This window comes from Athene cunicularia (assembly GCF_003259725.1).
Source record: "Athene cunicularia isolate RWA chromosome 1 unlocalized genomic scaffold, athCun1 chr1_part2, whole genome shotgun sequence".
Taxonomy (NCBI): Eukaryota; Metazoa; Chordata; class Aves; order Strigiformes; family Strigidae; genus Athene; species Athene cunicularia.
The window spans coordinates 60,712,811-60,740,020 of NW_020799092.1; the positions used below are offsets into that span (position 1 = coordinate 60,712,811).

General features: G+C 40.9%; 1 protein-coding gene across 3 annotated transcripts in view; it reads left to right on the forward strand.

Moving 5' to 3' along the window:
* PLXNB2 (plexin B2) overlaps positions 1–27,210 on the forward strand; it is a 252,716-nt gene that overhangs the window by 75,597 nt on the left and 149,909 nt on the right. The window lies entirely within an intron of this gene.

A 27,210-nucleotide genomic window follows, 5' to 3' on the forward strand; every position in this document is an offset into this window, starting at 1 on the left:
AGCAGTTTGGCTTGAACAGCAGACTATGTGGCTCATTGCTCTACAGAACATGGAGGATATTAAATGTGGATATTAATTTTGTTTGTTCCTCCATCACAAAGAAAGTAGAAATTCTCATGCAAGAGAATAAAATTGTTCATGGGATTCTTCAGCATTGCCTTTTGTAGTATGCAATTACAAACTTTGATGCATAGTGGGTATGAAGTGTTTCCTGGTGTTAGATGTGTGTAAATAAGTATAAATCAGGTTGGTTGGTTGTTGTTTGTTTGTTTATTTTATTTTTTTAAACTCTTAAAGCACCTACATGGTAGTGCTTAGAAAGAGAAATAAAACTGAGATGTCTACAAAACTTTCTTCTTTTCTTTCTAGAAGCTTTCCTCAAACTTCATTAATCTTCAAAGTTTTCCTTTTAAATAGGTGGCCAGTGTAAGCATTTCTGCAAATTCATTTAATTTGAAGATTTTGTGTCTAAAGTTGTTCAAGTAAGCATAGCTGCAAATCTGATTCACTTGTGTGGCAATGAACTTCACATTTAAATCGGGCTTCTAATAAGTCCTTATTGTGCTAGAAGGTACTAATAGCTACCATCAATCAGAGGGCTGGTAAAAGTTGTTCTCCCCCTCTCCCCCAGACTAAATGAGACAGCAATTAAATGCCCTTTTGTTGAGTGATAGCTGAGACAATGGAAATCAATGTCCAAAGCAGAAACCAGAATGGCAAGTCTTAAGTATAAACTAAGCCATGTGTCCCAAGGGATTGGCATGTTGATTTGCTTACAGCTGAGAGGGTATATGAAAGGAATAACTGGGATTGTAGACAGCAGGAGAAGCAGTAAATGCTCCTTGGAGTGAAGCCAGAAGGGAATATGTGCTGGGAAGACTCCTAAATGGAGCCGTGCTGCCATCATCTTGCCTCTGTGCAACCCAGGCTCAGCCAGCAGTTCAAATTTGATCCAGAACAGGCCCTGGCATAAGATCATGATCAGAAAATAAGATACCAAGTTTGTTTGTGGTATATTTTTATGTTAGCTGCTCAAGAACAGGCAATATCTGATCTGTTATGAAGCTGACTGATACAAATTTAACCTTTCAGCTTTTCTGAAAGTGCTTCAGCTGGCAGGGTGAGTTTATACTCGACCAGTGCTGTTATTGCAGCGGTTTAGATCCCTGGAACAGTATTTGCTGTGCTGTCAAACCACATACTGAGAGCAACACTCCCTTCTCCCCAAATGCCACCACTTTGTTCTGAGTGCTTACAGGTGCTTAAAGGTCCTAAATAAAATTTCACTGTAAAAAAGCGCAGTTTGCTCATCCATTTCTTGTAGATGAAAACAATCCCTTGAGACCCTTAGTACTGGTGAACAGTTTTGTCCAAAGGACGTGCAGTCGCTTAGGTGTCTGAAAGCATTTTGACTGTCATCTTCACTCCAGATCTTTTCCAAAGCTCATTATGTCAGTCAGACACTTCCTTTTGACTCCAGCTCACACTTACGCCTTAGCTTTATTGCCTTGCTGAAAGGGCCTTAAGTTACTCTTTGTGCACAGGGCTGCACTGTCTCTAAACTGTGTGGGTTTGGGGGGGCTTTTTTTCTCCTTTTGTGCAAAACTGTAAATGCATTGAGAACAAGCTATTGCATTTACTAATGTCAAAGAACACTGCTGTCATGCATTTCGTACGCTACTGGAAGAGACTGTGGCTATATGATGCTTAGCAGCAGCCTAGCTAAACTGAGAGAAAGTCTTCTGCAAGTCTGAGTCTCCAGAGAAATGTCACAGTAAGGAATGATTTTATTTTTGTGCCTGTAAAGTACTGCATACAGATGACCAGAGTAATCTGAACGAATACTAAAATTTGACTAAAAGAAAATACATCTGTTTAGAATTTATTCTGTGGAGTGCTGTAACTGTCACAGCTCTTTTGAGGGCTTGAACAAAGGAAAACAAAACTACTTGTATTAAGACTACAGAAATGGACAGTCATTAGGAATGGACTAATATAAAACCTGCTAGTTGATGTGCCTTGTCATTATCGCTTGGTGATAAGACACTGTCTTTTCCTAGTGTCCCTGACATTCTCTTTTCAAATGAATGTTCTACTGCATTCATGTTTAGTCTTTGGTTTTATAGTATTGACAATTATTGTGAATGACTCATTTCACAATCCCATTGGTGCGTTCACCTCTGATGTTAACTCTGGTTTTAGCCTTGATTTGCACCTTGCTTCTGCATCAGATTCGCTGTTAAAGTAAAGCAGAGGCCCAGGGAACCCAAAGGGACTCTGTATGGGCACAGCAATACATTGCTATGTTACCAACATAATACTTGGAACCTTTCAATGAAGACCTTGGATCATTAGTGTGATCTTCGCTATTACCAATACTGATACCTTTTCTTAAATATATTAAAGCATTCTTATCAATAAAAATAAAATAATAAAGTCTACAATGTGAACAAGATGATCATAAGCATAGAGAATGCAAAAGCTATTTGTACTGATTTGTATTTATTCTGTGTGTAATGTTGAATGATCATGGATTAGGTTTTTTTAAGCACCTACTTCTGTATTGCATGCCTTCAGCAGTCCAATAAAGCAGAGCCATTGACTGCTATTTGATGTGTGTCCATTACCTCCAGTAAATGCCTTGGAGTACAATGGGGTAGCATGCAGACTTCAGAGCTGTCATGACAGGTATTAAGAACATGTCAAATCCCAGTGATGACTGATAACATATCTGTCATTTATGATGGGATTATTAGGAAGAAGAAAGCCACTAGGAGAAAGATACTCTAGGGAAAAAAAAATTGGGGGGGGGAAGATGGGAGGAGAGAGGATTTACTGTTATTTGGAGCTGCCTGGTTTAATTAAACCTTGTCTAGTCCATAAACAAATCTATTAACTTCCTGAATGCTTTGGCAGTTTATGCACTTCAATACTGCAGCAGTAACTCCATACTCTTCGGTGGATAGTTGCACTAATAGGTATTGTGTCTATGTGCAGCTTCTTGAATAGTACATGGAAACAGCTAGTGCAGTAGTACTATATTTTTAAATTTTCTTTTCTAAATAAGAGTTTAACAGAATATTGTGGAAGAAAGAATTCAGTAGGCACATAAGATGTTTTGTGCATGGCAGGTCTTTATAGAACTGGGGAAGAACAGTCTGCCAGTGCCATTTGATTTGTATCTTTGGTTAGCAAAAGGGTGTGAAGGATTGGGGGTTTTTTATTCTGGATGTCTATCTTGTGTGAATGTGGAAAGAAGGCTGAGCTTCATCTCACTTGTAAAATTAGGTTCTGCAGAATGAGTCCAGTGGGTCTAGTACACAAACTTATGCCTTTCAGGTGTTTTAGGCTGAGCTGTAAACACATCAAAGGTCTAAAAGCAGTTAACTTAAGACACAAGAAGTATCTTATTCTGCTGTCTTCTGGTACTTGGGCAGTGCCAGGACAGATGAGGTGACCTGTGTGCTTCTTGATGTCGGCATCTTTTTAGAGCAGGAGTACCCCCAGGAGAGATAGAACCAGTGTGGCCCCTACACGAAGAGTTCAATTGGGGTGGGAGCAGGCATATTAGTTGTCAGGAGAGGAGGAGACTTGAAGTTTAGTGGGCTGAGACAGCTATTCTTAGCTGTCATATGCTCCCTTAAATCTCCTTTCAGCAGGATAGCCTTTGAACAGAGACTCATAACGCTGTCCAGATTGTCCTTCTGTCTTCTGCCAATTTATCTGTTGACTTTTTGTATGAAAAAGGACTGGGTTTTTATCTCTGCCCCTTCCACAGGCACAGCCAAGGTGCGTAACACCTCTCTGGGGCCCCCAAGTCTATTAGGGAAGCAAAAGTAGTGGAGGTCAGCCCAGTGCCCAGCTGGGCATGCGGGTACCACTGGACTGTTGCTGGAGGGCAGCTGCTGTGTTGGATGTGTTCTGCCAGAGTGGCTGCCAGCTTGGGTGATGCAGCTGGTGGCCATCCACACCAGTTGGTGGCTTAGAGAGAAGCAGCTGCTCTGAAGGTAAGCAGGAGGCCAAAGGACAGTCTCAGGTTTAGGAAGCAGAGATGAAGAGCAGAGAGACAGAGAAGACCTGTGTGAAGATCAAGCTGTAGCTGTTGTGACATGGAGTGAACAATGTTTTGATTGATGCTTAAATGATAGGTGGTATGTGAGAAGCATGCAGTAACCTAGCCAAAAGGCTAGAGACAGGGAGTGCTGGTGAGGCAGTGGGGTGGGTGTCTGGCCTCTTGTCCCTGCAGAAGAACATGCCAGAGTACGAGGCAGTGGCTGTGCAGGTGCTGTGGGTCCAAGCACAGGCTGCGAGCTGTGGGGTGAGTGACAGTGGGGATGGGGATGGTACCTGCCACATGCTTCCTTGCAGCAGGATACCTCAGCAGTGTACTGTAGGGGAAGAGCATGCACTGGGGCCATTGCAGCATGCCCGTGGGCTCACATCCTTGCTTACCTCATGGAAACTCACTTGCCTGCCCAGGCCCTTGGGAGAGACCTTTTTATTTTTTCCCCATCTCTAAATACATGTTTACCCCACCCACAGAGGCTGTCTGAGCACAGACTGAAGAGGAACTGAAATCAAGGATGCCAGGTTTTAAATGTGATGTATGGCAGCTTAATTAATTTTCCAAGGTAGCTCTCTAAAGGGTCTTGTGGCAACCATCTGAAAACAAGCAGTGATTTGGATACCTCAACCCGAAGCTGGTTTAGCTTAAGAGTTGTTAAAGGAGTCTGTTTTCTTTTTTTTTTCCCATTGAGAAGCAAAACTCAGCATTTTTTCTGAGTAAATTGAACTGTGCACCCAGAGATCATTAATCATACTGTAAAATCTTGGCTTCAACTTCCTCCTTTATATGTAGGAGATTACCATACGGGTTGTTAACATTGTGTCTTGCTGGCTGGTAGTACCTTGTTTCATAACAATTAAATATGGTTTTGTAAAGAGGAATGGCTGTGGAAGATGGTGCTGCAATGAAGAGCTTTCTTCCACTGGTCACATGTTTACTTTTGGTCCCAGGTAGGTGCGATGCAGATGTTCATGTATATTCATGATGGGCAGCCTTGGTGTGTGACTTGGCTCTTTGGTGGCTGCCCGTTCAAGAGGATACACCAGCACAAGTAGGGTCTGCTGGCAGCATTCACGGCCTACTTATTTTTTTTCCCAGTGCTCTCATTGTCTTTCATCAACTTGCATGTTTAATAGATTTACGTGGTGAATGGGTTTCCTGTCCCAAGAAAGGACTACAGTAATGTGCACATGAGCTTGGAGTACTTCTCTGAGAGAAGCTATTCCTTCACTGTACTCTCTCTCCCTTCCCTAATTCACTAGAATTTCAGTTTAAAAGAAGAAATAGGAACACTTATTTGCAAGGTATTGCAGAAGTTGTCTTAAGACTTGGCTGTTTCTTTTTTTTCATTTTGCTGTACATGGGGTGTGCCGAGATAACACAGAAAATCATGAGACTGGGGGAGTTATCTCTGAAGATCATTGAACTTTTAATCAAATTCCTTTTAAGATCCAAGATCAACACTGCCCTGCATGGTCTCAGTTCTGTTTTATGTGCGCTCACACTTAGCTGCAGTCCAGTTCTTGATTTATTTTTTTATTTAGTGGTAAGATTAGAAGCATCCTTTGAGAACCAAACCAAACCACCACTACCATCCAATTCAAATACGCAAGGATAGCTTTAACCTGAAAAAAACCCCAGCAAAGAAAACCCCTTGTAAGTCTAACTCTTGGAGTTCATCACATATTTGAAAGAAAACTGATTTCCATGTTTGTTTGTACAAAGTAAAACATTTCCAAAAATTAAAGAAACCAGCAGTGGTGGTGGTTGCTGTTTGGGGGAAGCGAGCTGGAACATGCAGTATTGCAAAATGACTTTTTTCTGATAACAAACAAAGCCCAATGGGAAATTTCTGTTTTGAAAATATGTAACAGTTGACATGAGGATGTTTGTTAGAATATTGTAGTGCTGATAAAGGGAAGGAACATTCATTGGAGTTTTGGTAATCTTGAACAAAAACACATGTAAAGCTCCGGTTGCACTGCTCTGGATGGTAGTGTTACAAGATGTATAGGAAAGATTTTTCTCAGCTAGCAGTTTCCCCCTATTGTTTCCACCTCTAAGCCTTTTATACTGTAGAGGAGGGGGAAGGAGAGAGAGAAAGAGAGGTTTGATCATAAAAAGAATGGTATGCTGCATGAGTGTCTCTGACTTTCAAGGTGATGTTTGCAAGTTGAAAGGTTGCAGCTAAGCCTAGTTAAAGCTAAAAAATTTGTACTCATTATAATTGTGGTGTAAGGCATCAGTATTATCATATGAAAAGCACCAGTGATGCCTTGAATTGCTTGATAAAATAAAAATCTGTTCATGGTAATGACCATTAACTCACTGAGGATGATAAAGAGATTAGAGGGTTCAGCTTCCCACTTATAAAGAATTGGTTAGTGCACGTGCTATTCTGCTTGTCCCATATCAGTGTATGTTGTGGAACAGTCATGGATAACATTTTTAATATTTTTAATGTGCTACCTGACAGCGTGATCTCGATAGTATACAATTTTCTGTTCCCCTGACCTCTTGCACACCAACTGTATTGAGAAAACATTAATTAAATAGGAACAATGTATTTATTGTGACTTGAAGTTGCTTTTATCAAGGTTGCTATTGTTCAGTTTCCTGAACAGGAGTGAAAGAGCCTACTTAAAGATGCTCTCCAAGCACTCTGTTTAAGGGTGGCTCTTTGTTTGTAACTGCCAAAAAGTAGCAGCAAACTATAAAAGGAAAAATTCCCTTCTTTGCAATTCCAGTCCCTTGAGTCTTGATGCAAAATGGTTTATTTTAGATGCAAAATGGTTTATTTTAATTAACTTCCAGATTTAGCTTATTTTAGCCTTGGTCATAGGCCACCAATGTGTTTTGCTTTTCTTTAAACAGACTATGCATCCCTTGGTAACACCTTGAATAGGTAGTAATTTTTGGAGTGATGCAAAGAAAGAAGGGACTTTGTGAAAATTCCCTTCAAGTCTTATTTACATACTAATATGTGATTTTTAAATTTTTTCATGATAACGGTACAATGACAAAGCACCCTGAACATAGACCAGAAGCTATAGTGATGGTAGTGGCCATCATTTAAAACGAGGCAGATGAGACAGTTGGGAGAGTAAGGGTAAGATTCTCAGTTCAGAGTCCAGAAAATATTTCCCTGTGGAAAGGCTTGGAGCCGCACCGCTTCTTACTTCCCTAATGGTGCAACTTGGCTTGGCGAAACAGATTCTGCCTCCTCATAAGCCCTGCCTCTCTTACGACACATGGCATACAGCATTTTCAAATGGAAGTCAAATTGATTCTCTTTTCTGTCCTAAAAACAAAAAACAGTTTTGTGTTAGCCAGTAGAGTTTCCAGGAAGTTGCACTCAGTCAAGCCCTACCCAGCAGAAGTGATACTGCTCTGAAGTGCTCTATTAAATTCTTATCCATCCTATTCCTACCTTCTTACTGTTCCTGCCTTTCTGTTATGAAGTGTTGTCTTCTGACGTGTCAGACTGATCAATTACATGTCATGCAGAAAGGCAGTTTGCTTTTGTTAACTCTCCTGTCCAGCTGTAATCAATTCTGCTGTCACCCTTCTAAGTATTCTCCTGCCATTTTTGAGCATTGCACAGCATTTGTTACTCCAAGTGGCATGTGGAATTCCTTTTTCCTTACCAGCCTCAGGCTACATGCGTTCATATGAAGTAGAAATGTTGCCATGAGGTATGGGGTGGAGAGGACTGCAATGAGAGAGAGTCTGAGAAATCACCTCAAGTCTGTTAGTCCACAAAGAACTTAAATCACAAGATTTACCAGGGAGGCACTAGTTGATCTGAGAAGCTGGAGGCTGCCTGCTACTTCAGAAAGCTGGGGGAAGTGTTGAGATCCCACTAGTGCCAGAGAAGAACATGTACCCTGAAACACAGGGTGGGAGTAACTAAGCTCTTGGAATAAGTGTAAGTGTCAGGGAAGCTTTGCAGCTCACTGCTCTTGCTCCCCTGCTGCCAGTCATCAGCTGAGCTTTAACCAAGACTCCTTGGAGTCAGGTGTTCACCTGTGTGTGGATGTGTATCCTGATAACAGCTCAGGTATGATCTCAGTATTCTATCTGTTACTCCAGACCTAAAGGCTTTTAAGAACATAAACCCTACTGGCTCTTTTAATGTCCCAGGGATCTTTATCCCCATCCTTTTCTTCCAGAATGTCTACCAAAAAAAAAGATTTTTTTTTTTTTTTTTGTATAATGAGTTTATGCCACCTGATTCTTCTGTTGATATCCCTCTTCATTGTTACTTCTTGCTGGTGACAGGCATGCTGAAATTTGACTTTAGGCTTTGCAATATACATAGATTGGGAGAAAACTAATTGATTTTTTCTATGTATGGAATACAGAATTCAGAAATACAAGCCTGTAAATTATTTTAGAAGTATTGTATGGTTTAAAACTTATTTGTTACCCTGCAGTTATCCGTAAGGTCCACTAAAGTCAGCCATCAGTATAGTTACTTATATTACTGCATGTTTCATATCTGGCACTCAAAAAATTGTTTATTCTTTTCTTCCTGATATTAACGGCGTTCTCAGTCAATAAGCTGTCAAGCTACCCCTTTGTCATCATAGCTGCTTAGTTGTGTTCTTTCGCATCGAGTCTCCTAAATCTTGCTGTTCTAATGTGTTAAATTCTTTGACAAGAATGTTCCAGTTTTGGAGTGCTGAGAGCTTTGCTTGTTTTACTTCATGAATGGAATTAAATGCTTCTTGGTGAAAATACAAATGCCCCAGAAACTGAAAAATTTAGACTTCCTTCATAATTAATAGAGAACAAGTGGACACTTCTGGACTGTTATCCACCACAGCCCTGGAGCTCTCCACCTTGGAGAAGATTAATTGTATTCTCTGAGTGCCTGGTTTTCTCTGCTGATAAAGAGAGGTTAGTTGGCTCACTGTGAGAGCTATTTCTGCACTGTTGCTACAGAATTTTAGGAAAGTTGGGTTCCAGGTGTTTCAGTTTCAGCAATGAATAGCACAGCTAAGCAAGGGTCTGTATATCTTCTGCTGTGTTTATATTTAAAAATAAACAAAAAATGTCCAAAAACTATTTTGCTCATGTGTCCAGTTCACATGGCAAAGTTGATCTGTGAAATCCTCTCTCCTCTCCCCACCCACAGAGTTTTTTTTCTTGGAGGCAAGATTGGCTACAAAAAGACTGCTTTAGAGTTTGAATATTCAGACTGAAGCTGAATCTGGTGAAGTACTTCAAAACCAGGCTGTTCATATATCCCTTTCCTTAGAAGTATTGCATGGTAGTGCTGGAAAAACTTTACCAAATACATGTAGTAAACAGATTATTCTTCTCTAACATTAACCTTTTCCCTGCTATGCTTGGGGAGCTCAGTCCAAATTGACTTTTTGAGGCTATGTTGTATTTCACATTTTTATACTCATGATAAAGGAGAAGATGGGATGGACTATTAAGGACAAAATGATCTTGACTTCTGTCTTCCATTAATTGTATTAAGGGCTGTAGCTGGCCTTTTGAAAGGTTGTTTGTCCTAGAGATGGTCTCAAGCTTTCCACAGAAATCAAGGATGGAAAATATATAGGACAGTAACAATTTCTGTATCTGTAATACATTACAAAGGATTTTTCTCTCCATATCAGTGCAGTTGTCCCCCTATGTTTAGTCTCACACAACACTGCATGCTTTTTTTTTATATGAAAGTACATGATATTCTGCAGCACGCATTAGGGAATAGTGTGTGCAATTAGGCTAAAGCCCTGCATCTGCTCCATGAACAGCAGAGCTGCTGGGGGACATCAATGTGGGCAGGCAGAGCTGGCCAGCCATCCTCGTCCCTAGCAGGGGATGCCGTGCCAGGCTGCTGCTACTTAGGGTGATGTGAGCTCACCTGGATCACCTGGAACTCTTACCAACCACGGTGCTCAAAGAGAATTACAGTAAAAGGAAATACTTCTTTTTTTTTTTTTTTTTTTTTTTTGCTAGAGGAAAGAAATGACCTTGTGGAAAAATGACATGTGGGGATTTTGTGTGCTTACCACCCCAGCTCTGCTGGGTCAGGGTGACGAGTGTTAGGGGACAGTGGTAATATGGTACCACCCCAGCTACCTCTTGAAGAAAGAGCTTGTCCAAAGCCCCAGTGATATCTGAGTTTTATTAAATACTCTAACCAGGTTGGTGCTTTTGGTTTAATTCCTGCTATCACTGTATGGGATTTTCTTCTAGCCACTAAATGTCCAGTCCTTTCTCCATTGTGTTGATTTACTTGCCTTGATGACAGTGTCAATCACTTGTGCATCATATTGTCTTTTCAAAGTATATTTTCTTTTATTAGTTTATAGATTTTCACCAGGTGATTTTGGTGTGCTTGGGTCTGTATTATTTATGATTTAATTTTATTCATTTTCTTTATTAATTAAAAATTTTTAGCCTTTTCAATTTTGTTTCATATGGAAGCTTTCCAGAGCTGCCTTGCATGTGTTCAATTTTAATTAATTATGCATCAACTAGTGATATATATATAAAAATACATAAAGCTAGTAACTTTATTCTTTAGCACTGAAATGCACTTTCCCAAAGTCAGAGGCCTATAATATGTTATTGAAAGGGCTCTGACTCATGATTACAGACAGATTTTTTTTGATACAGGGGACAGAGTAGCAGAAGTAAGCTTTGATCTATTGCTTTTCATTCCTGAAAGGAAACTTGTTTCCTGGACCATGTGTATCTCTTCCTTCTCTCAGGCTCTCACTGGGTACTGGATAAGGTGAGTTTTGGCACTTCTGCTCAAATGCATCCTCCAATGCAGCATCCCTGAAGGCAGGACTTTTGTGAGGTGACAGCCCCCTGGTTTGCCAGGATGGGCACCTGTACAGCTTTCCCCTTGAGAGTCTCATTTAGCAGTTGGCTGGAGTGAATGGAAAAGTCCTTGCAAGGACTGTCACTAATTCACTTGTAAAATTGTATTTTGCACTTAAGCAGAGCAAAAAGGGATCTATATGACCATAGTTCAGATCAATCTGACTTGCTCGTGGACTTTTTATCAGACCTGTAAATCTGGCTAAATTTTTGGAAGGGAGGCTTCTGAGCACCAGCTGTTGTTTCACCTTTCCTGCCTTGTTAGCCATGAGCCTTGTATGGCTTAAGTGTGCTTTTTAACTGTGTGTTTGAGTGGACAATGAAACAGAACAGACCAAGAACATACAATGGTTGGAGGTTTTTTAGTTTGTTTTCAATAAAAAATAAAAAATAGAGACACAAATGTTTCCTTAGTTCAGCCCTCTCAAAATCTATTTACATTTATATGATAGGAAGATACCACTTGACTTCATTTTAATGTCCTGCCCTGCCCTGCCCTACCTCAAAGTCCAGATCTATTTGTCACTCTACCAAGTTACCTTTCACCCATAATTTCCAAACACTACCCAGGCATTTAACAACATAAATTACTGCAGTATAGAAAGAACAAGTCTCTTCCCTAATTCATTTGCCCGTGTGTGTGTTATCTGTGAGAAGGTATCTCCAAATGCAACACATAGTTACTTCTCTAGGTGGTTCTATTTTAATGTCCTCCTGCAAGAGGGGAGTCCCATGATCATGGCCAGTCAAAAAATTTCTCCCTTTAAGCATGGACTTCTTCCAGTTTAAACCACCCTGACATGATGTCTAACTCGCTTTGAAGTTGATGAAAAAGATTTTTTTGCTCTGTAATACTCAGTATATGGCCTAAACACATACTGCTGGCCTAAACACATACTGCTTTGGCTCCCCAGAATAGTTTGCAATGGTTAGGACTCCTGCAGTTTTGGGGATTTGGCTACATTTTTCTTCTAAAGAAGTGGCTAGGCTTAGTATTTCAAATATGTCTTCACTGGACCCTGACACGAGATCATTTCTTCTGTTGTTAATATCTGGATTCCAACACAACTAGTGCTTCCAGATTTTTTGTTTCCCTTGCATTCCTCAGCATGAAGTTTACCACAGTGGAGAAAAGCTATGTTCCAGTGAAACATGTAATGGATGCTAAGAAAAGTGTATAAATGGTGTATCACTTCCAAGCTGTCAGCTGAATAGCTTCCCCCCACCTCTTCTCCTGTCACTTTTGCTATTAATAAGAAATTTTCATTGCTGCATCCCCTGCCTCTAATCCCATGGAAAAATTTCAGCTTGGTCTTGGAAGGTAAAAATATCTTGCAGGTGACTCCAGCCTGGCAAATAAGAGGTCAAGTTTTAGGTAAAACAAAAAAAAAACCAACCCAGGTTAAGTACTAAGATTTTACTCTGGCAAAATCCTGTTGACTTTACAGGCCATTGATTTGAATTAGTAAAAACATAATGTGGGTCAGTGTAGAGATGACTGCCAACTGATTCCTGTGTTGCTCATTCTATACAGGGTTGTATTTTCACATATTCTTTGTTTTATCTGCCTAAGACAGTAGTTTGTAATTCAGACAGCCAAGATGGAGCTTCTCTGAGGGCAGCAGTATTAAAAAATATTGCTCCTTTTTTGGCAAACTACAAACATTCTTGTGTGTGTTTAAGATGGGCTGGATATTTTTGGATACTCACTAATTCAGTTCAGCTGTCCTTGTTGTTTTGTTTGCTTGGGTTTAGAAAATGAGAGCAAGGGAGAATATATAGAATTATGTGAAAAGTACTTCTTTATGGAGCTGCAGACCACCTTGTTCATATCTTCTCCATATATCAAGAAATGGATCATTTACTATGTCTGTTAATTTGTAATTCATAACATGCATTCTTGTAATGGGTGGACTGGTTCAGTTTTATCAAAGTAATCATCTGAAGGTAATATTCTCCTGCATAGCTACTGGTATACCAACGCTTATATCTGCAGTGTCTGTTTATCTTTGATGTGTTTATGAATTTACTTACCCAGCAAAAGGTAAGAACGCTTATGGAGGGAAGAAAATAATAATAATAAAAAAAAGAATGGTAACAAGGCTTGTGGAAAACATTGCTGCAGAAACTCCCTTGAGGGACCGTACTCCAAACCCTGAAGCAAGTGCACACTACAGAAGTAAAATCACGTTATCATGAGCTGATAGATGGGTTTCCACACACAGGAAAAGAAAATGGGGATGGCTATGGGAGAAGCTGGGGCTGCTTTTCATCTTTACCCAGACGCAGCTGCTTGGTTTGCTTCATCCCATGAGGAGCAGAGGCAGGAGCAGACAGGATGCTAACCTTGTACATGGTTATAAAAGGGTGAAATATGGTGCGGGAGGAGAAAAAGCAAAGTGAAAGTCAGGGAAGCAGACAAAAGGCAGAAGGATAAAAATCTGCTTGAGTTAGTGTGAAGCCCCAGAAAATCTTTAGGCCTCCAAAGACAGGCAGATCTTCTGGGGCTTGTTTTTCTTTCTGGTGCTGCTCAGCATATCACATTGTCTGTCCTTCTTTGTTAGGTTATCTCCATTTTGAGAGGGCTCTTTCTTTTTCAGCCTGAGAAGGTGATTACTCAGGAGAAAGATCTTAAAACCCGAGTAAATCTTGGGATCTCAACAGATAGTCCCAATGTATTTAACATTTTAAGCTTTGTTTTAAGATGGTGTGTTTCTACTTATCCTTTACTGTTAGCAAGGGATATACTTTTTTTTAAATGTTGCATCAGTTAACAGCCAATAGCTTAACCAATGGCAATCCCAAAAGTATACCAAAACCATGAGTTAGTGTGCTTATGGGCACCCTGAGGTTCTTGACAGGACTGGATTATTTTAATTGACATAATGAAGTAAATGTATTGTACAAACAAGAGAGAGACTGTTTTCAGGTTGAGGCGCATCAGTTTGTCAGTAGTAAAACCAAAACTGCAATATATAATGCAGCCATCCCTAGAAGATATGAGTTGATAAGGTTGTGTAATACATCCCTGCTTAGAACAGCATGCTCTGGTTTTACTACCTCCTTAAACCTGCTGCTTCCCTCAGTGTACCTGGAGCAGCTGGAAGAGTCAGGGCACAGACCAGGGACTTTCCTGTATGTAGTCTACATTCATTAAGAATTAAGTACAAATAGGTATGGGCTAAACTTGATGATGGTTTTGTGCTGCTTTCAGGATGCCTTAGACGGAGAGAGAAGTTATGGTGATCAAAATGCTTTCTTTAAAAATTGGAGTCTGCGCTGACTTTTGAAGCCTTGGAGTAAATAACTTTCTGCATGACTAGTTTAGGCTGCGGCATCATAGTTGTGAATGATAAATACAACTGGCATAACCTGCTGGTTATGCTTCTGGGGTGTTGATTTTGCATACAGTTTTGTCTGTCGGGGGAGTGTGTGGGTGCAGCTTCCTGTGGGTGACTGCGACTCTGAACACTTGCTCCATAACTCCAAAATTGGAGCACAGCTGAGAGGCAGGAGGACTTTCAGGCATCTACGAGATCCTGCCTGCTTTTAAAAAGTATTTCCAAGGTTGTTAATGCATATAAATCACCTAGCCCTTCAGGGACAGCTGGATTTATTTTAAACTTGCTAGGCATGATACAATATCAGCGTAGAGTCAACAGTCTGTCTGCAGCAAGGGAGCTGAGTGGACTCAGGCCTGTGGTGGGAAGCCCTTGTGGGAGAGATTAAACCTACTTCAACACCGAATTAATATGTTTGGGGTCAACTGCATAGATGTAAAAAAATAATATATGCAGAGAGGAGGCAGCTGGCTGGTCAGAAAGGGGCACTGCAGGGAGTGAGCAGGTGTGGTGGGGTCTCTGTGCCAGCCACTCCACAGACCAGGAGCCAGACCAGGGACAATCCTGACTGCCCATGGCTTCTGTCTGGTGTTGGGGAACATGGAGGGAGAGATGGGGAGAGGAGCTCATCTGTGACTGGGGGTGGAGGAGAAGCCTGCATGGGCACCATCAGGTGCTGGCAACCTCCTGCATCTGGGACTGGGCTTTCCCCTTCCCTGGGCTGCTCAGCTCTTCCTCGCACCTCCTCCTGGGGGATCTCATTACCCTGGCTTCTTTCTACATCCTGGGCCTGCTCCCTCCACCCTCTTCTCCCTGTTTTTATTTTCCTCTCTATCTGATCCTGGCCTAACTATCCCCCACCCCTGGGGTTAAGGGCCTTGTTTGCCCTTGTGCCATGTTCGCTGTCCTTGTCCTCAGTCCCTTTCTCTTTGCAGTTCAGTAACCACATCTGTAACAGATATAAATGCAACCTTATGTTGGTTTTTATACGAAGAGATCAGCCTAGTGTTGATGATAATTCATCACAGGCCTCGCTAGCTTCAGAACTGCATCTGTTCAAGTGGGAGGTTGGTTGTGTTGAGTGCATTTGGGTTTTTTATAGCTGGTTATATTTAAACTAGATGAAACGGCAACAAATAGTTAAAAACAGCTTAAGGTCACTGGGTCACAAGGGCTTAAATAGTATAAATACACAGGAATGATTTGAAAGGTGTCTCAGGTAATATGAAGATACATATATCTGCTAACTGCCTGGGCAAATTAGAGAATTAATTGAAAAGGAAAGTTAGTTCATTAACTGAGCAAGCTAATGTCAAAAAAAACCTGCAGCTTTCTTTTAAGACTTACAGTGATTTTTTCAAGAACAACTTATTGATGAAATGATGCTTTGGAAGGCAGCCTCAGAATAGAGGCATGTGTTCAGATAAATTATTGGCTTCCATATGTTTTTAACTGTATGCTGGGGTTAAATCTTATGCCATGAAGTGAGGCTCCTCCTGCCTGCTGCCCCTCACATTAGAGATTAAGCATCATGCTTTAAAACACATTTGTGGATATGAAAAAAAATTTCATATGTAAAAACATTATGAGCAGGCCTTAAATATGTATGTTTATATATTTTTATATCTCCTATGAAATTACTAAGATTTATTCACTAAGAGTCCAGATGCTTGTGGTCAAAAGGTGTACTCAGAAATGCTCAAAAGAGAAAGGGCACCTTTGAATATATTCTCCCATATAGGAAAGATGGGCATCTTCTGGCATTTTGGTAATGATGCTGTCACACCATTTAAAGAGGGAGGAGAGAGGTGGGACTTCAGTAAGCATTCATAAAACTGAGCACTGAGTAATAATACAGAGCCACCCTCCTGGAAAGAAACAACCCTGAATTAGTGTTACTTTATTTGTTCCTGTTTTGGGGACCTAGGGGATCATTTACCATCTCTTCTGAATAACACAAAGTCCCTCCAGTAGAGAGGGAGGAGGGTTTCAGAAGGAGGGAGGAATGCTTGGTGTTCCCGTGATCCCATTACTCCTGGAGCTGGGAATTTGCAAGCCATTGATGGAAACCAGGAAAGCAGAAATGTTTTTTCCAAGTGGATTTGGATTTAGAGCAGTAATCTTAATTCATGAATGCATACCATGAAAGTTAGCACTTTTTATAATTATTTTTGCTTCACTTGGAAAACAGAGTACTCGATAAAATAGCATGCTGCAATCCAGTGGCCTAAACCTGCTTTCATGTGTCCTAGTTCTAAGTTACAGTTTGTCTTCCAAGGACTGATAGAAACCAACTGCAACTACTGATGTGAAAAGCAAGAACAGATTATCTCTAACAATACTTGAAAGAGAAATGCATAATGGCAGGCTTCAAAGCCAGCCTCGTGATCATAGGTGTATGATTAAGTTGGGACATTTTTTTTAGGTTATGAAATGTTATCATAGAGTATTTCTGCAAGTGGAAACAGTATTAAATATATATCAGAAATAACATACTGTATTATCACAGTATGATGTCATCAGAGGTCAACTTTAAGTGTACAACTTTCTTGAGCTGTAAACCACAGGCTAAGTGTTTTGGAATAAAATATGCATTTAGTGTTCGGCACTGTTGCTAATTTAGACTAGTCATTGGAAAACGATGTTCTCTTTATTGCGTATTGTTAAAACATAAGTGCTGCTCTTTGACTTTATAAACACTAATAAAAAATGGTGGTTTCAATTCTTATTATTTCTAAAGAAATACACCAAAATACCTGTCAGTCTCTTCTGGTATGTGCAGCCCTGTACACAGGTATGTTTTGATTAAAATGAAGATTACCCTGAAATTAATCTTCTGACTCTTAAGTAGGTAATTGAGAAAGAAAGCCATAAATTGCTTCTTTGTTAGACAGCTCGTAAGACTGAGAAATGAAATGGAAGGGGGGCTATTTGGCTGCTTGTTTGTTTGTTTGTTTAATTGGGCATTTTGGGAAAGTGAAGGTAAAAACAGTAAGGTATTGTCTGTCCAAGGTTAGTAAACTTATTTTATGATAGCAAACTATGTATTTGAACAGTACCTGCATTTTGCATATTTATTAAATGAAATGTACAATATCTGTATTAGAGCACCCCTTGAGGGAGGACACCTTTTTGCTTTTCAAAAATATTATGATTTTATGCAGTATCTCAATGCATTACTTATTCCATTTCAGTGTCTTATTAATGCCTTTGGGGAATAAGAGGCTTTTTCCCTAAAACTCGCTAACTGTGAGCTCTCAGTATCAATCTCCTCTACTTTTCACAGCTGCCTTGCATCTCAGTGCTACCAGGGGATTACTGGCTAGTTTTTGTCTATGCAAAACTGTAATTTCCCTCTCTGCTGGTCTACTAACAAGAATACTGAATGTCTGGGAGAATATTTTTCTGTCAACTCCTTTGCTGATGAGTGGGGGAGATGCCGTGTTTCTTACAGGAGAGGAGATACAAAAGCTGATGAATCCTTTCTAAAGAGAATCTAATTTAACATCTGAAAGTTGCTTGACCAGATATTACTGGCTTGATGGATGACAGTCCCTCCGGAGCTTATACAGATAAGCTGCCTTCATTATTTATGGGCATTCATTAAAGTAAGCAGCAAAAACCTTATTGATCTTCTAGATTCACCTCTGTGGAATTAGAGGAGTCTATTGTACTAGGTGAGAGTCCAGAAATACTTAGATGGTTTTTATGAGGATGTAATATCGAAATATGGTAACATTATATGTTACAGTATTCTTGCCTAGATGAACAATTGTTTTCGAGGTATACTTTCTCCATCAAATTATGAATTTTTAATTTTATGGACAATAAGGAAAAAATTTAGCGATCTGGGGATATAAGTTAGATGAGTAAACATTTCACTTAAATAATTTTATGCCTACAATTCTCATTGTATCAATTTGAGACATTAAATTAGATTATACTGAAGAGTTGTGAATTGCTTCAGCCAGGTTAGAGCTACTCTTGCCAATTTACGATGCAACCAAAAGCTTATGTTTGTTAACTCCAGGCACATCATTTGTGGAGCAGCATGTCCATGAGAGTTTAGACGTGGAAAATGAGGAAAAGCATTTTGTCTGCTGCCTTTCTGTCAGTGTACGGTATGCCAGGGAAAAATGGGAAATCTTTTACCTGCAAGAAAAATAAGCCTCACTTACTTGGAGTGATGTCTTAAGAGCTAGATTTGTAGAGGCCAGCTAGCTCTTTAGAAGGACCATTTCCAGTAAAATATATGGGTGGGAGAAGGCTGCCAGAAGGCTGGAGCACATTTCGGAGAATGCCAAGCCATGTGTCTCCCATCCTGTTCCCTTCCCCTGAATTTCTTAGCCAGATCCCTTATATTTCATGGAAGCTGGAAATATCTAGTAAGTAAACAATACTCAAAATAGATAATTTTGTTCCATTTGCATTTAAAGTAGATATAGCATAGCAGGTCTGCCTGGGATGTAAAGGAGGTGGGAAGTCTAGTCATTAATTTAATTAAGCAAGTTAAGTTTGTCCTTTTTGACGTAAAGTATCTTTCCATATATTTTTTCATTCCCATATGTACCGATTATGGGTTTTTTTAAAGTTGATGTTCATATACTCCTCATCAACTGTACTATTCAAGCACCTCTTGTTCTAGATCTTCCTTCATCCCTCTTCTATTTTCTATCTTTATGCTCTTTTTTTTGAATTGCTTATCGTGCCAGATAACATGTTGTTATAAACCAGCTGCATAGTCCTCATTCCTTTCAGAGAGGTGATGTCGCAATGCTCCAGACAGAGACACTCCCTTTTATGTTCCTGTAGGAAAATAGCAGGAAAAATACAACTCCTACAGATGTCAAGACCGAGAACGTGGAGGTACCAGGTCAAAATGACAGCCCTGCTTATCAGTGCCTCTTCAAATGTTGGGTGAAGCACGCAGCAGCTCAGTGCCTGGAGGAGCCTTGTGTCATGTTAATCGATCCCCTGTTTCATTTGGCAGCTGCCTTTGCTGGAGTGTGACCATACTTTCTCAGTCAACATAGCATTATTAATCGCTAATGTTGAAATGGGTATACTCCAAGTCAAGTACCTTTAATGCTTAATACTGAATGTTGTAAAATGCCTTACCAGCAAAAACATGCTGATCTGTTTTCATATAAGGCAGTGCTGCTCTCCTGAGTTATGCTGAACATGCAACCACTTAAATGATGCTATAGATCATTAAATGGTCAGATGTAGTAGGGTGTCCAGGACCCTGGCCAGCCTTGGATAGAGCTGAGGTCAGGACTCCCTGGTTTCTGGGATGAAGGACCTCATGGGGTAGGAAGGAATGGAGGGCAGTTCACTTGGGCATAAAACATACAGTGCCTGCCTAAATTTTTAATTCAGATTGTTAGGCATCTCCACAGCAGACATGATACATGGGTATGTGGTAGCCATATACCATATCATATGTCAAGTTTGCAGTTTTAGATGCTGCTTTCACTTGTCGGACGGTTTTGAAACCTCTTGCCTCCCCTGAGCTCCCTGTGCAACAGTGACCTTCACATTCATCTGTCTGTTTGTCTCCTTATTTTGTAGTTAACAGAAATTCCTCTCTGTTTATATGTCTGCCCCTGGAAGAGTCCACAACCTGCTTCATTCTCCTCATCCTGCTTGGATGGTGTCTCCTTATTGTGCCATGCTGCTGTGGCTTTCAACCCTCCACTGGGTAAGCGCACAAGAACTGCAGCTCCAAAAACAATTTTGTCATCTCTCAGGCATAAAGCCAGGAGGCAGACACCTTGCTGGTATTTTCCCTCTCCTTTAGCAACAGGATCCCTGCTCCTCTACCCTCCCATAACCAGTTCTGGCACCAGTTTTTCAAAGGGTGTGGTGGATGGGAACCTCTGGTAGAAGAAACCACACTGACTATCTAATCATAACTAAATAGTAGCAGAGAATGTAGGATATGTTTCACCTATACGTTGAGAAGCAAAATATAGCATGATATTTAAAATAAATTATGTCTCGCTTTGGTCAATTGAAAAATCTCTTTTTAAACAAGCATTAAGTTTTCATGACTTCAAGATGCATGAAACATTGCAGTCATTCATCTTAGATAGATTTACTTTCCTCCTGGTCTTCTCTTCTTTGTAGGCATTGTCTTTTCTGTGTGAAAACTAAGACTTCCTCACAGAAAGGTGCTGCACTGAAGTTCTTTAGCTGAAAGTATATGCTCTACCTGTCAAGTCCATCACAATATTTAAATGGTCAATGGGTTTATGATTAGATTTCAAATGACATTATTCATTCACTGACTCCAGAATGCAAACTGATATGTATTTTTGTTGAGAGCTTGTGTGGCTACTGAAAACTTGTTACCCAGATGGTTTTTAAGAGGAAAAGGCATCTCATAGAGGGATAGTTTTGCTTGAGGACAAAATAGTTGGTTTTGGTATTTTGAAAAGGTAGAAAGAATCAAGTACGTCTCCTGATAGAGGATTCTTTTATAGATGTTAGGTCTTTTATGTCTTGTATCTTAAAATGCAACTGGGTATATTCTCGTGTGGGTTTTCTGAGGTTTTGGGTTGTTGGTTTTTTCTTCTCTAATGGGAGCAGTATATTCTGTTTCTACAGCTCCACAGTTTGACAGATTTCATGCCAGAGCACCGTGGAGAATAAAGATGGAGTAAAGAGCTACCCTCTAATCAGAGCAGCTATGCAGTATGTGGGTGGGGGATCCGTGTCACCTCAGTGCAAGGAGAGGCTGCAATCTGGTGGGAAATCTCAGCCACCCATGAAATCACAAAACCTCTGGCTGCACCCTGTGTTTCCTTGTTTCACCTCTTGAATCAACTTGTGACCTTGCCTCTGTAGAGCTGCTACTTGTCTCTGTGCCCAGCTGTGCCTACAGCCTGTAAAGTCCCTCCGAGGCAGGGGGGTTAGTCTCCTCCTCGCTGGAGGACATCAAACTGCTGAGGGAAGTCACTTTTCATCACATTCTTGGTAACACACTATCTTCTCATTCAGCAGTCTGACCACATCTGATTTAGCACTGTGTTTTCATTTGGAAAAGGAAAGGGCTGAAGATTGCTATATGTCGCATACTTTTCAGGTCCTTGGGTCTCTCTTTCACCCTGGCAAGTTTTCTTGGGTTTTTTTGTTGCTTTTTTCATTTGTAAATTGTATTTCTAATGTAATCTGCAAGAATTTTGTTTGCATTGTACATGATAGGTAGAAAAGGAGCCTTACTTCAGAAGTAGATCCTTGTTGTGTATCTAATTAAGGTTAAAACATTCTGGTCACAGAATAAATCTGTGGATTTGATTTTTACCCTTTAAACCATACTGAGAGACTTCCATCAGTGATAATATATCTGTACATTTCAACAATACTATTTTGTTTCAGTCTGTAAAATAGGCTTTTGGTAACTTTCATACTTTCTAAGTAAAGCTTTTAATTTTTACTCCTGTGAGGCAATAAAACTTTGTAGAGGAATGTGAGGTAATTGCATACATGGGTTGATTTGGAGCTAGATAATTTCATTATTTGTCCATTTGGTTAGAGAGGAGAGACAAGGATGAGAAAAAAAAAGAAGGTGCTTTAAAATGCACTTTGCTAATTTCTTGCCTAATAGTGGTGGGCACTGGTGTTTGAGTAGAGATGCATAATTTGGACTTGCATAACTTGGCTGCAGTGGTTTTGTAGATGCTTCTATTTTGGAAAGATATGTGTATTAAATTTGATGTTTGATAAGTCTTTTCTGTCAGTTTTCCTGACTTCTTTCTGATGCAGCTTCATTTGGAAGTGCCTTGTTTTCATTTTGGGCTTTTTTTCCCCCTAAAAATACTCTGGCAAGTAATAACTACAAAAAAGTTCCTTTTGAAAACCCTCCCACTTGAGCTATTAAGAGTTTGAGTAATATTGTTTATCACATACATGAAATGCAAGATGAAAATTGTATTTTTTATTTTTTTTTTAATCTAAGGAACGTTGCAGGGGGTTGTTTTTGAAACAGTTTGCTGTGGTCACTGCAGATGTTAAAAAATAAATCTACTAGCCTTTTCAATTCAGGCAATAAAGGTTCAGATTTTACTTGGTTAGAAACTCGATTGTTTTGATTCATTCCAGAGATGAAAACTTGTGCTGGGAAAGCTCATCATTTCCTGTTTAAAAAAGGCTCGGGTTAGCAAAAGGTCTTCCAGGCAAAGCTTAGAAATGTTGCAGTGTAGTTGTCGATCAGGATGGAGGGGGATAATCTTCAACCAGCTACACAATATTTCCCTGACGTAGTTTTGGAGATCTTTAAGGATGAAGTTGACATGAAAAGAGCATCTGGGCTTGTCAAGGCTCTCGGCATGGCAGGCTAGGGCAGTGAGCTTGTGCAGGGATTATTCACGCCATTATAAGTTTACACTCCCGTGAGCAGGCTCACCCAGAGGAATGAGAGCAACAGACAGGGGAGCAGAGCAAGGAGCAGCCGCAGCAGTGCAGGAAGCCTGAGGAAACAAGCACGTTCGATGCTTTTTCTGCAGCCGATGCTCTTAGAGCTCCAAAACAGCCCCCTCAAGATGCATTTAGGTAGGCTGGATTTGCTCACATGTGTTGCACGTGGGAGGTCTGAATGGCAGACTGGTGCCAGCGCTGCTTTTTACTTATTTTACAATTCAGCGCGGAATTTCGGAACTCTTTGATCCATGATGATAGCAGGAAGGAATTGGTCCTTCTGTCGTGACAGTTTAATTTGGGGTTTTTTAATAGTTCTGTGTAGCCTTATGTACTGTTACAGAGCAAACCCTTTCCCTGGCCCCCTTCCCTCAACTCCTCTGCCATCCACACTATATTATAAAACTTGTAAGAGTACAGGCACTTTAGGGTTTGTCTGAATGTCTGCAATAATAATAATTTCATCTGAGCAGAGAGGAAAACATGTTAATCTGCCATTTTTCTAAACACCCTGAACAAACTCATCTGTCAGACTGAGAATATGTCCAGTACCCCTATGGCTGAGCGAAAAGTCAACAGGTTAATTCCTTAATTAAGACAGGTTTGGGTTTGTTGCTTTTTTTCTTTATAAAAGAACTATGCTGCCTACATTCATCGTGCAGCCATGGGCTGAATTCCTTTGTAATGAAGTGAAACTGTTCAGATCCTGTTTTACCTGTTCTTCAACTTCCCATTTCACTTTTATTTTGCTTGTAATCTTTCTTTATGCCTGTTTTACTCTTGTTCAGAACAGAATAGTCACATAAGCAAATAAATCCCCTTAGCAAAAAAACGAGTGCACACGGTTTGTAGTTGTTGCTTTTAGCACCAATTTACTGTCCTGAACTTCTACTGGTGGTTACTTCTGCTCTAGTAGTCAACCCGGTTCAAGCTGTGTTTAGATTTAAAGCTACATACAAAATGTTTCCTGTCAAACACTGTATTACCAAAATAGCTGAGAACAGCTGGAAAACTGTGACTTTCCAGGATACTCAGATTGGCATTCTTGACATCTGTGTCACTTGTTTATGTTTCTTCTTTTTGTTGGTGTTTCAGACTCCCTGACTGGAGGGGTTTAAGTCACAAAGGTGAGCATCTTAGAATGGGCTTTTTGGAGAGTGTGTCCATATGTCTGTCTGCCCATGGGTGCGTGAATGTGTTTCAGGCTTCCAGCACCAGGATGCTATAGTTGTTACAGGATTATATTGCTGTATATTCGCTAGTATTTCTTTAGGCCTGCTGCAGTGTTTCTTTAATGCAGCCCTTTGGCACTCATCTTTCCAAGCTCTGCGGAATGGTCCCACCTGCTCCCCTGTACAGCAACACAAGCTGTCAGGGCAGGTTTTCTACTCTGGCATAGTAAAACCATGTAACCCGTACTGGGATACAGAGCACAAGGAAGAGAAACACAGCATTGGGTAGGAAAGGAGTTTCAGTCAAAGCCCTGGGCTCTGCTAAGTGTAGGAATACAAGTAATTTTCATTTATTATTCATGTTGTTTGAGCTTTAGTTTTACTTCAAGCCTTGTTGATAAGAAATGTTGAATATGTGCACTTGTAAGTTAGTTAGGAAGTTTGTTATCATCCCAAATAGCCAGCAGCTGAGAGCGTCTCTTGCCTGGCTGAACTGATCCTTTAGGAATACATTTCCCAGAGCTGACCTCAGATGTGGGTCTCCCAAACAGTGTCATCTGCCTGTGGACAGGAATAACAGCAGGCAATCTTTTTGGGATGTTGACAGGGCATCGATGATAGATCTGTCTGAACAGCTAAGTAATCCATAAATTACTTCTGAGCTGCTCAAAATTTGTAATATATAGGGGAGCAGGGGCAGAGAGGTGACTTCCCTAGCACTTTCGTGCCCCCCCCCTCTCCTTGCTGTTTCGGTTGCGTTGGTGACCTGAAAAGGGCTTTTATCCTCCTGGTTCTTGGGAGAACCCAGGACCCTTGCGCCACTCCCTTCACCATCATGCCCCCAGCACAGGGAGGGAGTTTGGATGTCACAGCCATGGTGCCTGACCTGCTCAGGGGTGGACCTTTTACAGCTCCTAACACCACGATCTCTCCAAGAGCACTTGGTGTGCTGCTTCTGCTCACTTGTCCCACATGTTCTGAGAGCACTTTTTTTCACTCATCCTTCAGTGTGCATCAGGATCAACTTCTTCAAGAAAATTGAAGCCATAAGGACTAAAAATCAATCTTTGCTGAGTGAGCACTGTGGGCTGCCTGGCATGCGTGCCAGGGAGTGAGCATGCCCTTTAAGAAATGCATGAAATATCCCCATGCACTTGACAGTGCCAAACATTTCAGTGTCTGTTTTCCCTCAAGATCATCCTTCCAAATAAATAGCTTGCTTGACACAAAAAAGGATGAAGTTAGCTTGAAGCCTGCCTTGGAGTCAAAGTAGATGAACCCTTCCATGTCTGGCGGGGCACGTCAGTTGCTGCTCAACTGATTCCCAAAACCCACAGCCTGGAAAGCGGCAGTACCACCATCAGTGCCCTAGCACAGACTCCTAGCTGCCGTTCCCAGACCTGCAATTTCTCCTCCATCCACTGCATCCACGTAGCTGCTTCCCTGGCCCGTTTCCAGCCTGGATCACATAGGGCTGGTCTCAGCTCCTCGGTGAAGTAATAGGCAAGGAATGTTACATGCACTAGAGTTTCTCCTCCTGGCAAGCAGGCTCTCCTTGCCGTTTGCTGCTTGCCTACCAATTACCCAGCACAGCTATACCTGCCCTTTTTTTAAGCTCCAACTGTCACCACATAGACGCTCCTACATTTTATGACCTGCTGCAGACTGAGTCAGCCGAGGGATCCCAGCCAGCAACAGAGCATTGCTCAAGCTTATACTATGGCTGCTGTTACCACAGCACATAGGAACCCCATAGACAAGCTCAGCACCTTGTGGGAAACCACAGGTCTCTCCGAGAAACATCCGGCACTCCTCTAGCATTTTTACAAGCTTCCCCCTTATGCAAAAAAGAAGTAGGATGATACGGTAATGCTGAGCCAGCAGACACATCTGAGATGTGAAAGTTGAGTTGAGCTTGCAACTCAGCAGAGTGGTGGCTTTTGCTTAGCATCTTGATTGGCATTACTATAGTTGTGTATTTACATCATATGACAGTATACCTCATATATTTGCCTTCAGACAGAGATTTTCATTTGCTAATTTCGTGCTCTCCATGTTTTGGGCCTGAAATGTGTGCAAAGAGATTTTGGAAGGAGAGATTGCCTGCTACAGGTGGGTCCATGTGCTTATTACACTGTCTGGAAGGGAGCTCATTTGGATATTAGTTTGAAATTCAAAACTGGAAAGTCGGGTGTGGTAGTTTAGGCCCTGCTGGGACCGGAGACCACATTGCTGTTGTCCCTCCACCACCCTTGGACCAAGTAGGGCACAAACCCCAGGGTTAAAATAAGGAGAAATTTAATATAACAGTGTAATAAACAATCTGAACAACAACAATAGCGATAATAACAACAGTAAACAGTAATAACAGTAAACAAGACAAAAGATATACAGAGAAATACCGCAGTGAACACAGCCAGCCCGCTGTGCATGCTTCCCGTGACAAAAGCCACAAAGGAAAGCTTCCCGGGATGCTGCGCTGGACCTGACCTCAGCATGGTATGAATAACCCGGCTGGAGAGCCCTTCCCCCTGCTGGGGAATCTTAACCCTATCCTAGCTGAACCAGGACAGTCGAGGGAGGAGAAAAATTTGTTTCTTTCTCCCTGCTCCATTCCTCCCTCTTTCCTAACATCTGTCTACACGCTGGATTTCAAGCTTTTTTGGGTTTGAGTGTTCCTGCTAGTCTGCTTTTCTTTAGTTTGCTTCTGTTTCATTTCAGACATAGTTTTTTTCCAAACATTTTCTTCCTTCCATGTCACATAACAAAACTAACTGTTGTGGTATGATCTATGAAGGGACTTCCAAATTTCTGCTACTGTACAGCATCATCCCTATGCTCTTTTACCACGAAAGGCAGAAAAAAGAAGAATAGTGAACCAAAGGAAGGCTTATAGCTGAGAGACCGGGGTCTGAATTTGCAAACTAATTACTAATTTCCCTAAGTACTTGCCTACTCCTAATTACGTCTAGATGAGATTCTTGGATCGCTTGGGGCAGGCATATATTCTTTTAAGTGCTTTGCACGTCTACGTCATAAGAGAATAATACTGAATTATGTATAGCTAGTGAGATATACCTACCTAGGATTAAATTTGGCTTTTGTATTCTGGTTTTGGGGAGGCCACAACAGCTTGAATATCACAGTCAACCTGAGAATACTCCACTTTTCCTAGGAAAATCGCCACGTATTTAACCTGCTTGCTCTTGTGGAAAAGCTTCAAGGTGTCTGAGGCTCTTGGCTCTGCACTGCTCTGAAAGTGTATGTATTTAACACAAAGTAAATGCTGTGCATATCTCATCGGGGTCCTGTTAAAGTATTGAAGAATGAATGATGGTGGTACTTTAAAGAAAATCACCAACAG